The 16,874-nt window shown below is 35.1% G+C and overlaps 1 protein-coding gene across 1 annotated transcript in view; it reads right to left on the bottom strand.

Moving 5' to 3' along the window:
* Window positions 1–16,874, bottom strand: part of VPS13B (vacuolar protein sorting 13 homolog B) — a 512,636-nt gene that overhangs the window by 181,186 nt on the left and 314,576 nt on the right. The gene's annotated exons all lie outside the window — the stretch shown is intronic.

Raw genomic sequence — 16,874 nt, 5'->3', positions numbered from 1 at the left:
TATGCTGTCACCCTGGCAACTCCAGAGAGATGCAGATCATTGCAACGTGCTGGGGCCTGGCCCATGCCTACTGAGCCCTGTTCAACACCATTCAGTACCCTCAAAGGGAGGAGACGGTCTCTGGATCTGATGGTAAAATGACACGACACGCCCTGCGGTCACTCCGACCCCAGCGACACGCCCTGCTATTACTTATAGCTTGGTAGGCCCATGACAAACTATATATTAGTGTGCACTAAGACATCACTCAAAACATGAATGTCGAAGTGCCTAGTGGAACAACACCAAAAGACAATTGGATGTGCAGAACAAATCATCTACACTCACAATCATCCAGAACAGATCATCAAATAAAAGAGTACTAAGATTTAGTTAAGTGTCATTACATGTCTTTTAGTCTCCTCAGTGTCAGAGTCTGGAATACATAAGGACATGTTAGATACATGTTTAGAAAATTCAGCCTTGAAAAGGAATTTGATCTACTGCTATTGCAAGATGCTCTGAGCTTCTAGACACTTCAAACAGCACAAAATCTACTACTACGAAGATCACGGTTCCTGGCAAACAGAGAATGACATTAAGAGAAGGTATTCAAGATCTTAAAAGCCATCACACTACTCTGCCTACAACTGTTTCTCTTAAATATCTCCAAGCTAGGTATTAAACAGTCACATTTTAAACAAATATAGATGGGACAGATAGAAACACAGACTTATCCCCTCTCTCTGCTTCTAGACCTTCCCAGTTGTGCAGCAGTAACTCTTCTATGGAAAATAATAATAGTAATAACCAAACTACTTAACTTTTTTAAAAAAAATCTTACCAAATATGCTATTTTCCTTTTACTAATACTTTTCAGCACAGCTTTTTCTTGCCAAGCTGAAGTAGACAGGTCTTCCCTTACAATTACTTTGTAAGCTTTTTCTTAAAAATAGACAACACAGACAAAAATCTCAATTCTTAAACAAACTGGTCAGAGATGAAAGACTGTAAAATTACAATCACTTTTCTTTTGGCTAACTAATTTGTGTCCTTTACTTGACCAGTTTCATCAACTGCAACTATTGAGTCATACAGAAATTTACTTTTATCCAAAAACCATTTTAAAAAGGACTGATTTTCACTGAGCTATCATAATGCAAGAGAAAAGCGATTTGGTTTTGAACATATAGAAGAAGAAAGCTGGAGAACTGAATTCAATGGTTTGTGCCTATTTTGCACATGTGGCTGATACCCTCTCAAAAGGCATAGAAGATGCTGTCTCGGTTAGAGCTTGTGGCGACAACCTAACTGGATGCATGGACACATAGAAGAGCTAAGTCTGCCAGGTCTTCATACATTGTGCACAAGAAGGTTTGGGACTAGGGAGACTGCTTGGGCAGGCCTCCTGCAGGACGTTTCCCTCTCTGCAAGGCTAGAACATGCCAAAGGAAAATGGGAGAGGCAGATTTCATTCCTATTCTCTCTAAACTCGCTTATTATGTGACTAAGCAACAGAATTAACCTCTTCAACAGTTTACTCGTATACATTGTGGGCATAATGCCAAAATGATGTTGTGAATATAATTAATTAATTGCATAGAAAACATTTTGAGATCATCTGATATACAGTGCTATAAGAATGCAAATATATAAAAATCAATAAAAAAACTACTGTAATTTTTTATCAAGATACTATTTATGTATACTACTTATGCAACTACTTAAATATTTTTATTTTGAAACCCAGTAGGTACATATTCAGAGGAAAAAATAACAACACCCCCTCACACCCATTAATTAACAGTGGTGGTGCCAGGTGGGTGCTACTATAATTCCATTTGCTATCCATTTAGGAAGGTCAGATTTTAGTGAACTGGACCACACCAAGGTCAGGATTGGTAGCAGTGCATTGATCATATAAAAGCTACTAAACACATGAAAGGAATTACAGTAGATCACACATCAAACATTTTGACCCTGTGCTTCCTTCCTCTAGGCCTACGGACAGGAAATGCTCTACATATCCTGTGAGGTGACCAGACATTTAAAAGTAGCCCCTTGTTCCAAAGGCTCTGGTACAGTAATTGCCAGCAAAGAAGCTGAAGAACTTCTGCAGTGCAGTTGTCTTCTAGAGTTGTATCTGGAGCACAGTATGAATGATCCTATGACAATAAGGTATGGTATGGTGAACTATAAAGTAATTTCAGTCTCTTTCATAAAACAAAAGCATAAAATGAAACAAAGCCGAAGTTTACAGCTGTGCATTTAGATGTCATCTGTTTAATTACTTTTGTAATTTTTTTGTTTAAATTCCTCAGCAAAAACAACAGCACGAGCAAGTCTGAACTTTTAAAGATCAGTTTTTCATTTTTATACTGTTTAATGTTTAGACAGTTTGAGGAATCTCATTATAGTTTTGAAGCATGCACCAAAATTCAGGGAGCATAGTATAAAAATATAGTTGACAGACTGTATAAATGATAAGTATGCACAATTCCAAAGGAAGGTCTGTATGATATTTTTGGATGCCAAATGTTTCTAGAAAAAAACAAGTGGAATAGAGTTTCTCTGAATAGTCAGTGAGGAGAGAGCTTGAAGAGTTTACGTCGGTGGAGTGAAAGTCTGGGGTGGGGGTTAGCAAAAAAGCCAAAATATGATATAACCCAAACACTTTTATGCTTTTGTTTCATGGTGGAAAGAATTTCATCTCAAAACTTAATGCTGTTTGGCAGTAAAAGGATCTTTAATTTTGATTTTTCAAATATTTCATGTGTACTTGGTTTACCACATAGCTGAGATAAATAATCTTGTGATTTTCCCATTTTTTTCATCCTGTCTTTTACTTAGTTTTAGTTGATGCACCTAGTTTAGTGGTACAATACCTCAGCCTTTTCAGGTGTTCTATAAATTCACCTGGAAATACTGAGGTTGAGTTTCACTGAACACAGTCTTCATATTTGATGCATGGAATTTCTTTAAATGGTGCAGTACAACCTGGTACAAGCTAGAAGACATACTGTCCACAGTGTGTTTGATAAGCTGACATGGGACAGGATTTCTTTTCGCTGTTGTGTCAGTATATCGAACTCATACCTGGACATCAATCAAATTCTATACAAAGTAGTACAGAACGTTAGAAATAAATAAATACCAGTTTTTCCTTTATATTAAACAATATGTACTAATACATATTTTCAGCACGTGTATATTGCAATAGATGATGTTTATAGCATAGATAGTACAACAAGAAACCACTCTAAAACACAAACATTTAACTTTCCAAGTCAATTCACATTTCTCTTTGGCACCAATTAAATTAATTTCTCAAGATGCCACTTGTATTTTCTTTTTCTTTTTGCAGAGTCATTGTATTCATAACAGCAAACTGGAACTATTTTTAATATACTGTATATGATATTGTAAAATATGTCAATAACAAAGTCTTAAAAATTACCTCCTTTAATTTTTCTTTTCTGAAGTCCTTACACTGCTTTTTCCATTTAAATATCACTGGGAAACCATCCTGGTAGAAAACTCATTCCATATTCATTATGAAATATGTTACTTTTCATGTTAAAACCAGTATTTTTTCTTCCTTAAAACCCCATTAAACTATTGTTAATGGCACTTCCAAATTTAATATGAATCTATGGCTAATGATATATTGAAGGGGAGTTTACTTCTAAATACACTTTTGAAGAGGGGGGAAAAAAAAAGAAAGAAAAAAGATGCAAACAAATTTCTTAATTTATTCTCAGTGATTCTTAGGACTGCAAAAGGCAAAAATTATTCATAATCATATCAAAATAAGAGATATATTGAATAATGTGTATCTCACATTTCCCAAGAGAATTAAGTTTTATCTTGTGCATACTGAAAGAAAATAAAAGATTATGATCCGACTAGAGAGGCAGTACAGTTTCAAGCTGCTTCTAATCAGGTGTAGAAGAAACCAGAATCATCTATACAAATCTGATCATTCCACATGAATCATTCCCTGCAAAACACAAAGAATGGCACCTTTCATACACATTATGAGCTGTATGGGAGTACTTGAATCTTTACTTTTTTGTATGTTTTCAGGCTATAATAATATGATTAAGGCATGCTACTTTTTTACTGAATATTCTCTTATATGACTTGAACTTATCTACAGTATGCCTTTGGATCGCATTAGAAAATTTGGAATTCAGCAGAAATGCAGGGATTCACTTTATTTAAAATAGTTTCAGACACAAACACTACTGGAGGATAGTAAAATACTTAGGCTCAACCACACCTCCCCCAGCTCACAGGTTATGAAACTGTAGCCAGTTAGCCACTGCTAGTCTGTTGAAACCAGACTGGTTCTTGCTTCTCCATTCTGAAATGCAATAAATACATATTGTTTGATCCTAATATTTAGATTTATCTAGATTTACTAGCATCAAAAGTGAGATTCAAGTTGCCTCAGGAATGTACCAAGACAGGCTCAATAGAAAGATTGCCTTTTAATCCTGAACATCGGAGCAAGCTTGGACTGAGCAGTCCAAAATCTGAGCAGATTTTTTTGCAGTGGAACATGGAAAATTAAGAGATGTCAAGACAACTTTAGAAAAGGAAGTAAAAACCACCTAAACATAGCAAAAAGCAAGTGACTGTTTGATTACCCAATTGAGAAGCTTATAAATTTCCTGTTGAAAACACAATTAGCCTACTTGAGAAATCCAGATTTGTCTGAATGTTGAATTTTTTTCATGACAAAACAGTATTTTTACAGACGTTCATTCTTTTCCTGCTTTCCTCCTAATTTTGCTTGCAAATCAACTGGTTTCTCAAGATATTGATGCATATGTGAATGTCAGTTTTCTTTGATAATTGCCACAGTCTCCTCTTCAGACACAATGCATGTCTGCTTAATAATCACATCTACTGCATTGTATTTTCAGGCAAGGAATTTGGTGTACTCCCACTCTTCCCAGTCCTTCCTCTTTTTTAAAGATATTATACCTCCCTAAAATTAATTTTCCTGAAAGTGCATCTTGAATAGTTGTACCTCTAAGTCTGAACTTTTCCCTTCATGATTTACATTCGATTTTACTTCTTTTCTTCAGCTATGTCCTCTATAATGAATAAGTCCCAAGTTCAGAGAGGTCAATGAAAAATCATCAGTGCCCACAAAATGTCAAGGTTCTACCACTTTTAGTTTCCAGAGGGAATTAGTTTTGAGTACACATGCCTGTGGGCAGAAACTCTTGCTACACAGACAGAAGCTAACCAACAGGTGAGACCTCAGTTATACAGAAAATGATTCTTCCACTTCCATGTTTAGTTCTTTCTGGAGAAAATTTAGTATCAACTGCACGCTAATAAGTGTTTCCAGTTTGCTTAGTATAAAGGTAGGCATGCTTATTTTAATTCTCAAAGGAATGAAGAGCTGAAAGGCAATTGTTCAAACTGGTGTTTCTCCTGTCTTCTTTCTATAAAATATCAGGACTCGAACAATCAAGGTGGCGTTATCAAAATACAGGACAAGATACAATTTATCTGGTAAGTTTTCTCCTTTCTTTGCTTAGAGAATTCTTCTTGAACATAAAGTACAGAGTGCCCTCAAACTCCCTTGTCTTGCATTATTCCTTATTGGATTTTTATAGGTTTTGTGTCAACTACTTGAGAACCAGATAAACCATAGTCGCAAAGCCTTCCAGCTTTCCTAATATCTGTTATAGGGTTTTTTCCTCTCAGAAAAAGCTTTTGAACATCCATCTCTTCCATTATGAAAGTAAAATATCCTCCTGAACAAACCACTTCCTCACCAGCATTTTCCAGTTTGTTCTGACTTTACAGGAGGACTGAAGCAGAGGAAAGAAGTGCTCCCCTACAGCATACTTTGATTGTGGAGATTACGATATACCTTTTGATGGTATTTCACCAGTTCTTTTAGGGACTTAAGGTAAAGCTTTTAGGTATGTTATTACTAGAGACCTCATCTCCTCTTTACTATATCATTTCTATTCTTTCTCAAAGTATGACTAACGGAATCACACCTAAAAGCCATGCACATTCTCCTTGACTTACAACCATTAGAGAAAGTTTTCAAGAACTAACAACTTTGACAAAGGGTGTAAACCTCCACAGAGAAATCTAGAAAGGTTTTCTAAAAGAAACAAGAGACTAAAGCTATTAAGAAATATTTTGCGCATCACTGAAAGGACCAATTTTTTTCTAAAAATCTTTAATTAATTTAGCGAAACATCCAGAAGATGTGGAAGGATGCAGCAAAACTTCAAGAGATATCTGCTTGAAAGGTCAGTTTAGAAATGAAATTCTGATACATAGATTCTTGCCTTAAAATCTGTAACAAAGCTACGACTATAAGCCACACATTTTGAGTCCCATTCTTACAGTCAACTTTAAACGCGCTAATTCCTCCATGTTATTAAATACAATTACTGCAACCTAAATTTACAAATAGTTATTTCAGTTTGAAGTGACTGTAGCTTTTTGTTTCTTCTATGACGAAAAATAAATTGGTAGCTTTTGTTTTAAAAGCATACTACTGCTGAATCTTAAACTGTGATACCAATATATTGAACTTTTTGAAAATAAATTTTTACATGCACACAGACACACCACTTTAAAAGGGTTATTTATGCAAAGGCTTTTTAACATCTTTAGAATATGATTTAAAAGATGAAAAACAGAACAAATGAAACCTATCAGGAAATTTATGTTAAAACTCATCTTTAAGACAAAAGTATAAAATATATAAAAATCTTAGAGAACCAGAGAGAACAGGTAAAGGACATGACAAAAACAAGCAGAGCCCAAACTCAAGAGGATTCTCATTCATTATAAACTGTTGCTGAGGTAGCTTTTGGTGGAAGGAGACCACATATTCTTAGAAACCTACATCCTGCCATAGGAAGCCACAGAATACACCATTGTTTTTGTAAACATTAAATATAAAGCCTTCACACTAAATTGGTTAAAGCCTACTATTCAGTATGTACACAAAGCTTGTTAGAGATGTTTTTTTAACAGAGGTTTTAAGTAAGCTCCACTTACAGGGCAATATCAGGCAAGAGTCATCCTCATCTACTCAAAATATCCCTGTGTATTCACAGTATTGACCATGAAGACTACAGATTCCAATGTCAGGTAGTTCAACCGACTCCATGAGGCACCCAAAATATATAAATGCTGTTGGTTATGAAGAAAACTCAGTTTTACTTTCTGCCTGGAGCAAAAAAAAAAAAAAGCAAGGACACTACACAGGTACAAACACACACAGAAATACCCAGCTCATTACACTTGCCCATTTGGGAAACAGCAAATTCTATAATCTGTAGTTTGAGTCCAGTTTAGTAAACATAGTTGCTTAAATTTTTTTATGAGCTGCAATGTGTGAAGAATAGAATATGTAGATTTTAAAAATTATTTTTAGAAAGCAACTTCTACAACACTTGCAGTTACATAATATATCAGGCATTTTTTTATTATGCCAAGAACATGGAAAATCAACCATTGCAAGCTGTCTGAAGAATAAAGTGTACTGAAAGAGAGTCTGAACCAACAAATACCAGAGAACTGCATTCCCCTGAATTTTCTTGAATATATATACACACATCCAGCCTTAAAATGGGAAACAGAAAAATTTCAGATTTGCTTTGCAGCTGGATTTGCTAATCTGCAAGTTTCTTCCTGTTCCTTGAAAAACTGTCACATACAAAGATTAAATAATAGTATTCAATAGTTAAATAACTTTGGTTATCAGGAAGAGTTCAAATCTGTTCTGTTCCTATCCTGCAAATACAGGATGTATAGATACTCCTACATTCTATTTGTATCACCTCCACACCTGTTTATTTTTTATTGCTGGAGAACATACACTATCATGCCAGAAAAATGGAGCATCTGTGATTTATGCCAATCACTGACACTGAACTCAGTGGAGATGCCTGATATTATCTCTGTATTTTATTACTCTCAACACGCACTTGTGTTAGCCATTAACATACCAGCGTTAGCCACTACCTTCTCACAGAAAAAAACCCTTAACAACCAAAAGCATCAGAGGGCATGAAAAATGTTTTGAGAGGCTGAAGAATGCTACATTTATCTTTGTGTCCTACAACTAATAAACCCCATAAGAATATGAACCAGTGATGGATTTATATCTTTAAGGACCAAAAAAAAGAGAAGAAAGAATAGCTTCTGAAATGTTACAAAACCACTGTATATAACTTCTTAAGCTGTTTTTTTCTGCAGCATAATCAGGTTAATAGCAATAATGGGAGATAAAGTAGTGTGCACAGTCAGAGCTTAAACATAAGAAACATTAAGCATGACTTTTGACTGTACTTAAGGTGGTTAAGCACTAAGCTATCTTGGAAAATCAGTAAGGGCGAGGAACCATACTCACTTAAACAATACAATTTGAGTTGTTCAGGATAACAGTAACAAGGATTTGATTTTGCCATGGGAGCTTGGAATAGTATCCCATAGAGAAATATGCTCAAATAACATTCTGTATATTTCTGATAATCCTTTTTGTTAAATAATCGAAAACCAAAGTAGGAATACTTGAAAACATTAAATGGAAAAGAAAGACACTGGCAAACGGTTTTGCAAAAGAAAGAAATCTTCTATCCAAAAAGTAGTTTAAGAACTGTGGTATGAATTTGTCATAGATAAAACCCTGTGAGGGACATCAGAGAAGCCACAAATATTTATGCAATGAACCACAATCTGTATACAGAAGTTAACAAATGTCTCATTACAAATGGGGTATGGTTTTCCCAGTAACAAGCACACAACTTGCATTACATTGAACTTGAGATCCTGTTATAATTAAAAATACTACAAAGAAAAAAAGTCTGCTTTACATATTACTGGAAAATACTTTTCAACAAACAAAACATTTCTTGAAACCAAATCTGATGGAAATTATATTTACTCACAAACGGTTAAGAAGAAAACTGTAATAGAATAAGAAGTTTTTAAAAGCTTTCCTAATATATTTTAGAATAATTTTTTTACCCCAGCCAAGACTTTTGGATGTTAATTTTTATTACTTTAGACAGAAAAGTAACCTTGATATGTGGATTCAATCATATATTTTAACAATCAGCAAAGGAAACCCAGGGAAGAAACTGTAAGGAGTTTGTGTAAAGTAAATGAACTTTACTTAAGTAACTTGTATAAGGGGACCACTCCAACTCTGAAAATGCCATTAATTCCTAAGGACCAGCTAATTATTTTCTCTCACATTAACAGAAACCCAAACACCTCTCCTCGTTCCCCCCAGTATTTTACAATAACAGGCAAAATATAAAGCTACCTGGTTAGAGAAGAAGAAAGATTAAAGAGAGGTAACTTGAAAGAAGAAATGTCAAAACTTCAATAATGTTGCTTTATAACATAAAACATACAACACAACTCACATAAAAAATAACTCTAGCTTTCAGATTTCCTTTTATTTTCCAGTTTTACAGCTTATCTGCAAAATTTTTCATTGCATTCAAGTTGCTGAGTATGTAAACTGTGAAATGTATCCTGGGATTTTTAAAGGGTATTTAATGTCTTTTTTCTTTGTCTCTGCACCTTTTTTCTTTACTTTTTTAAACTGCTGCAGTATGTTTAATAATGTTAATGCTGAATCTGAGAATTTTATTAAAATTCTTAGTTCATAGTGTCAGATTCTGTGCTGTGTTTCAAAAGCCTGAAGCACGATGGCAGATTTAGCTGATCCAAGACCAGGCTGCTGCAATACTACCTTTTTGCTAAGGCTAATCCTTGTGTGCCTATACAATGAATAGGCTCGGGGCAATGACCTGACTGAAAAAAAATGCCTGATGCCCCCAAAATTTTTGGAGCTCCTTCAGCTCCCTCAGCCAGTTCACTATACACAAGTACAGCCAGCAACACCATGGAGTTGCAAAGAGAAGTAGGTCTTAGAGTTTAGATTTGCAACCTCAGTGGGCACAAACCTCATTGCCCAAAGACGACCGTGGCTAAAGTAATGTTAAAAATCAACATTATATCCACCCTACTCTGGGCTGCCCTGAGGAAGCCCAGTGCCACGCTTTACTCCTTTAGCCCCTTCACTGGGCATGGCTAGTCTGCACATCACTTGCTTCGGGTGGGAGGGTGAGAGACTTCTCTACTGAAAGGGCTCTTCAAACATCTGACATGTTTTCTCTCCACCACAGTAAATCAAGAATTAATTTGGGGAAGAACTAACAGTTCAAAAAATATTTTCAAATGGGAGGAAGGGCCATTATTAGAGTTAAGGGAAGCAAATAGTTACACAACCTGATTTCAGTGAAGGAGGTGTGTTTCAGTGCTGGTTGAGGAAAAACAGACACGTAAGATTTCTGAGGGGTTCAATTAAAATGTCCAAAAGGTTATGAAACAAAAAGGAGAAGAAATGACTCTTCCTAGGGAGAAGACGACAAGGACTGCAATAACCTTAAGGTCTCAATAAAAAAACCCCAAAAACTATGCACAACAAGTATTTGTCATCTAAAGATTAAGAAACATCAAGGCAAGTAGTTCAAAATATTGAGCATTTCAGTATATAAAATGATAATAGAACATAATGAAAAGTTTAAAAGGATTAAAACTAACCAAAATTCAAAAAAATTTTGATTTGTTTGATTTTATTTTCATTGGCTTCACTATAATAGGCTTCATCACAGCAGAATTGCAGGTTTTTGGAAAGAAGGAAATGGAAAAAAACTATGTTAACAGAACCTCAAACCAGTACAAACAAAGGAAACCCTAATCTCTCCTCCACTCAGTCACCATAAACATATTACAGATTTCAAAACTGAAGTTGTATGAACTTCATATGTCAAGCTCCATATATACCACACAGCAAATACTAATTAACTGTGTTAAAACAGTATTTGAGACAGCAAGAAATATCAGAAGAGCAAGGAAACACTGAGTTCAGGCTGCCGTGTTTCTTTAACTTAGCCTTGACTTTGCAGAACATACGGTAGTTAAGATCACCCACAGCTGAGAAACCTTTTTATAGAACAAAGTGTAGCATGCTGGCACAACAGAGAAAGCAATGCCTCTGTGAAAGTTATACTTTACAACTGCTATTTACTTCTGACCTTAAGCTGTTAAATGATGACATCTTGATTAAATAGTCAAAGAAATTGAGTACATGCTACAATAAATTATATAAAATATGGTATTGAACACTTCGTAGACTCCTTTTTTTGATGAGATGCTTCTCTCATGCCTGTCTCCCAAGTTCACAGCTAAACTGTCTGACCTGAGAATTTCACGACCTGAACCCACAGGCCAGTTTAAAGGGAGCCTGAAAACCTATTCCCAATTTAGTTCTAAATCACACACAGGTGTTAGTGAGAATGAGCTATACCTGAATAATGAAACAATCATAACCACACTATAAACTCAAAAGTTTTACCAGAAAAACTAAATGCAGTTGCCCTAAGCACTGAGATCTTCACTCTACTGCAACTCCTTCACCGCTTAGCAAATGGACTAGAGTGAGGCAAACAGCCAAATCAAGGCTTGAACATGGAGCATGAGGTTGTTATCACCATATTTGCCCGCTGAAGTGTGTGTGCAAGCCAGCCATAGGTAGCCAGGCATTGATCTGGAACTGGTACACAAGGCCAGGGGAGACCACTGCGTTGCCCTGCACCGCTAAAGAATGGGCACCTCCACAAGGTGCCCAAGCTCAGAGTGGTTCTCCTCACCATGCCTCGCCACTGGAGTCCCTCCCAAACACGTAAGCAAGTTCCCATGATCTTCCAGGTCAAACTTGAAGGAATTTAAGATCTATGAAGACGCTCTTTGAAATCTCTGCCTGCCTCTAGAGCAGGACTATTGGGCAGACAAACACATCTTTGTGAATCTCCATAAAATTAATTTCATTCCCCCTCCCCCCTCCTCCTCATGAAGGGCTGGGATGCTGCTAGGGCGAAGAACACATTTGTGCAAATACCTCAGCCGAGTCAGAAGCAGTGCGCCCAACTGAAAGGAAGAACTTTACAGATAGAATGCATATTAAGTTCTCAAAACAAAATTGAAAGTAACAATAAATCATTGAGGAAAGATGTTATTTTTAATATTAAAATCTTTTTTTTAATACATGCGTTGTTTGAGAGTTACTAGGAGGTTACTAGAAGACTTCAAAAAATAACTTTAACAATTTTACAGATTTCACCTTTGCTCCGTTTGAATGAATTGGTTATTCCTTTGAATTCATTCTTTATTGACATTTATTTGACAGGTTTTTTTCCTGACATATTTAATAAGGTTTTGAAAAGAGGTGCCCTGACTAACAACAAATGGATGCTTAAGTGACACAATAAAGGCAGTGTTCTTTGATAGGAATGTTTCTATAAAGCATATTTCAATTTGCTTTCAATGAGGAACTGCACAAAGAAATTAAAAATTATTCTAAGAATAAGATAAAAAAATTCAGTGCTACTAAGTGAAAGAGAAAATATAAAGTGTGTATGTGTATTGAGCACACAGTGATTAAACTGATGAATTAAAGTGAAAAATAAAGGTGCAGGAACACATTTTCTTATTATGAAATTTATTTTGACTATCACATTATACGGAAATGTATTTTAAATATATGTATTTAGGCAAATTACTTATGTATTGTTGCAGATTCCAGTAAAACTCACAATTAAAGAAATTTCAAGTAAAAATTGATAGTTAAAGCTGAACATTTTTAAAGTTGAATTCCAAATATAAATTTAGCTTTGAATAGCTTTTGGTATTAGATAATTAACAAGCTACATTTCTGAAACTAAATGGGCAGTTCCAGCTGTTATTTTACAATTAGTTTCCACTGAGGGTTTTAAATTAATAACTGCTGCAATAGCCTCAAACATGCCAGTGTTAATTAGGAGTGGTGTTTCCATGTAATGCTATCCATATATATGAATATTTTACTGGGCAAAAGGTCTAAGCAGACTTTTTTTTTTGCCTCTCTACTAAAGATAGAAGAAGAGAGAAATGTAAAGCAGGAAAAGACTTTACTTCCAAGCCCTGTTCCAGAGAGAGGTATAAGATTCTTATGGAAGGTAAAGATGACTTTCCTAAGGTCCTTATGCTAAAAAAAGCATGGGTTCAAGTACAATAGCAAAAGACAATATTTAGAACTTGCTGTTTAATATGAATATTTTAATTTAAACCCCAAGCTAAAGATTATTAAATGCAAAAAAAAAAAAAAAAGAGATTGCATGTCTAAATTAAAAGTAGAGAGAATCTTGTTAAAAAAAGACATATCTGAAGGAATAAAAACATCCTAGTCTGAAGTCTGAAAAATCAGAAAATAAATTACAGGAACAATTTTAAGATATTCACTGTTACAATTCTTTTGCCTTAACACAGGAAAAAAAGAACTGAAAATGGTGGTAGTGTAACCCTATTCCACAACTTCTATGCAATAGAAGAAATACCTCTCCTTGAAATACGATTTTTTTTTTCCTAAAAGTTATTTTCCTACATGACATTACCTCTGCAGTTTTAAACATTCTGAAATTAAAGAAAAACTGCAATAGAGATTTTATGATGCACTGTAACTTTTACTTTTTCTAATTCCCTATGGTACATTAGCACATTTTAATAAGCTGCTTACACTTCCATCAAAAACTATGTATGCATACATTTTTTCATCGATTATCTTTGTTGCCTTTATTCAAAGCAAAATAAAGAAACTCAGGTCAGCGTTAGCTAATTCCTTGTTTGCCTACCAAATAAGCTTCAATGAAGTATTCAAAAAAATAAAGTAAAACTGAAAAGAAGTTTTATTTGAACCTTTATAAAATAATCAACTTTTAAAGGGAAATTATTCATATTAGGTGCGTATTCTGGGAAACATTTAGTTTGAATACTACTAACTTCTATGCAAAAAAGATTTGTTTTTTTTTTATTAAACTGTTAATTGGTTTGAAAAGGAAAACCTTTTTACTTATACTACAGTTATAGAAAATCCTGGCTTTTTGTAACAATAATATAAAGGTATAGTTTTTTGAATATAAATATGCCCCACAGCAATTTAATACTGAACAAAAAATATTTCTGAAGAGAAGATGCTTGTAGATGTGGGTGCTGTTGAAAAGTTTTGAAAAGCATTTGATTTTCCAAACCACATTTGAAAGAAAAAACAGATTTCCACATAGACTGCTGGCTATGTATGTGCTTCTTGCATAAACTCCTTCCATCATTCTTTCCTTCCCCTCACCCAGCACTATCAGCACAGACACACAGAATTGTTTATTACTCCTTTTTTTAAACTGAAGGATTTTTGTTAACCAATTATGGGCACTACATGATTATTACAAGCATGTTCTAGATAAAGCTTCTTGAAATATAGATAAATACCAGATATTTTATGAGAAAAACAACATTGTTTTGTTATTTGTAAATGTTTGAGTGTTAAAAACAGTGGAAACCAGTAAACTACAAAAATTAAAAACATAGTAAATTAGATACATTTATAATAAAAAAGACTTGTATAGATGAAAAGTTTTAAGAAAAAATATGAAATAATTTACAGCTACCTTTTCATGATTAAACACTTTACATGTACTTTTTTTTTTTTTGGGGCAGGGGGGCGGGGTGTTTAAAGAATTTCCATTTACATTCACAAATTGAAAACAGTCTAAGGACAGCTTTATGCTTTGATCTATAAAAGATCTACACATGAAAATGACCATGGAACATTCAGACCTGGACTATTAAGCTTTGATGTATGACATGAATGAAATCCTTGGATCTCAAAAATGATGAATCCAGAGCATGGACAACAATTAGATTCTTTATTGGCCAAGCTAAGGAAAGCTTGTGATTCTGTTCACCTAAACATCCAGAACTTGATAGTTTAGTAGTATTTATTCCAGACTTTATAAGCAAGGCCTTTTCACAATAGCCTCCAAACAGCCTGTATTCTCTGTGGTTTTTTTCAGCCATTTCATTTTTGTCTTAACAATATTTTACCTCAAAATTACTTTACTCTATCTGTTCATGGATACTCCCTAAAATTCTATTAATTAATGTTTCATGTCAGAGTTTGCTAAAAACAACCACGTTGGGGGATGATTGGCAATTATCTATATAATCGAGCAGGCAATTTGCACAGTATTTGGTATAATAGGGCCCTTATCCCAGTACAGAAGTAGAACTAAACGTCATCTCAATTTCAACTCTGTGCTGCTTCATATTTAAGCAGAGGCATGCATCTACTTCCTCTTATTTTTCAGTCAGAGAAACAGAATCGCTGGGTCTTGTGATGAAGTTTTGTCAGCCATTTTCCTATTGATACTGTCCAGTTCAGCTGGCAGCTTAGCACAACTAGTGCTATTCACTGTTACAAACCCCCAACTTACCCACTTTTTTCTTTTTTAATTCAGTCCTTTTTATGCCATGTTTCCACTGACTAAAAGTGTTCAAGGATTCCAACTGTGCTTAGCTTAATTGCACTAAGCACTGGTTTTATATACAGGAAAATACTGTTGTAACCTAAAAAGGTGACAAAATTATCTCACAGAATGTGAGATAATTGGGCAGAAAACTGGTTAAGATGACTACAGACACATTTGATTAGTTCCACTTCTTTAAAGCATTATAATTTATTCATGCTGATATTCTACATTAGCCACTTTTATTAAAAGAGAAAGAACTAAGGAAATGACAAAGGGAAAACATATGAAGATGCACGAAGAAGGAAATGTGGCTTTTCAAGCTACTACCCTAGGAGATGCTACTCTATTTACTGCAGCCATCTCCATACATGGAAAAGGATCTTCTGGCCTGGAGCCCTCAGAATTGCTTTTTAACCATCAATAGTCTGTTCTTTTGATAAGTGATTATCAAACAGATCTAAATAATCTAAATAATCTGTTTTTAGAGAAGTGCTCACTGCTAATAAGAAATCTTAATTGACATCCTCCAAAGCGAACAAAGCATTGCTACAAACACCACAACTGCCTAAAGTCTCTGTGTACTTGGCATACAGTTAAGTTCTTAATTTCATTACACTAACACTGTAGTAGAAGCGTACCTTTGATGTTAGGTACCAAAGAATCCATAGATGAGACAGTTTTATGAAGATCTTGAGAAAAAAAACTTCAGTTGGAATTTTTATCTTATTAGACACCAGAGAGCCAAATAAGAGCAAGCCCAGGACTGAGAAATGCAATTTTTTGCCTCCAAAGAGATGCTTGTTTTTTCCTGTAGTTACAGCATTTATAAAATTTCCCTCCAATGTGATTTCTCTGATATCAAGTAACTGGCTGACTTTCACTCCATCAGGGCATTAACATGATTTCCCTATCTCAGCACTCTTCCTCCCCCAAACTGCTAGACTTTTCTCTGTTTTGTCAAATGTATTTCACCATTCATTTGGCCACTTCAAAAGTTCTAACATACACAGCATGATCACAGCCAAGAAATGACCACATCAATCTTGTTCTTCTGCAGCCTACTGGGCTACTGTCTCCAAGCAGCAGCACCCCAATCCTGAGTTTAATATGATCAGGTAGTTAAAACCCACAAAAACGTGGTTCTCTCCCTCACTGCTTAGCAGAAACTTCATTTACACTATCTGACTCCTCCACAGTTTTAATTAACTGCTCTTCCCTCCCTTTAGCCAGGCTAGGCAGCTGCCTCACTTGCATCTTTATCCAAAATCTCCTTTATTCTGCTCCCCGTCCCAAGGCCTTCTGGTATCTGCAAGAGTTCTGCTCCACAGAACTGGCAGTTTCTTGATGGGAACATACAATTCTGATCATATTTGCTGAAGACAAACACACCTCAGCTAGGGTTTAAGAATCAGAAATTCATGAGCAATCATTAAAACAAACCAACCACCTCCTAGGATTTTGGGGGCGGGGGGGGGGGGGGGGATT

This window comes from Aptenodytes forsteri, unplaced genomic scaffold, assembly GCF_000699145.1.
Source record: "Aptenodytes forsteri isolate BGI_AS27 unplaced genomic scaffold, ASM69914v1 Scaffold208, whole genome shotgun sequence".
Taxonomy (NCBI): domain Eukaryota; kingdom Metazoa; phylum Chordata; class Aves; order Sphenisciformes; family Spheniscidae; genus Aptenodytes; species Aptenodytes forsteri.
Note: the sequence above shows the minus strand (reverse complement) of the source record. Positions and strands in the feature narration are given on the sequence as shown.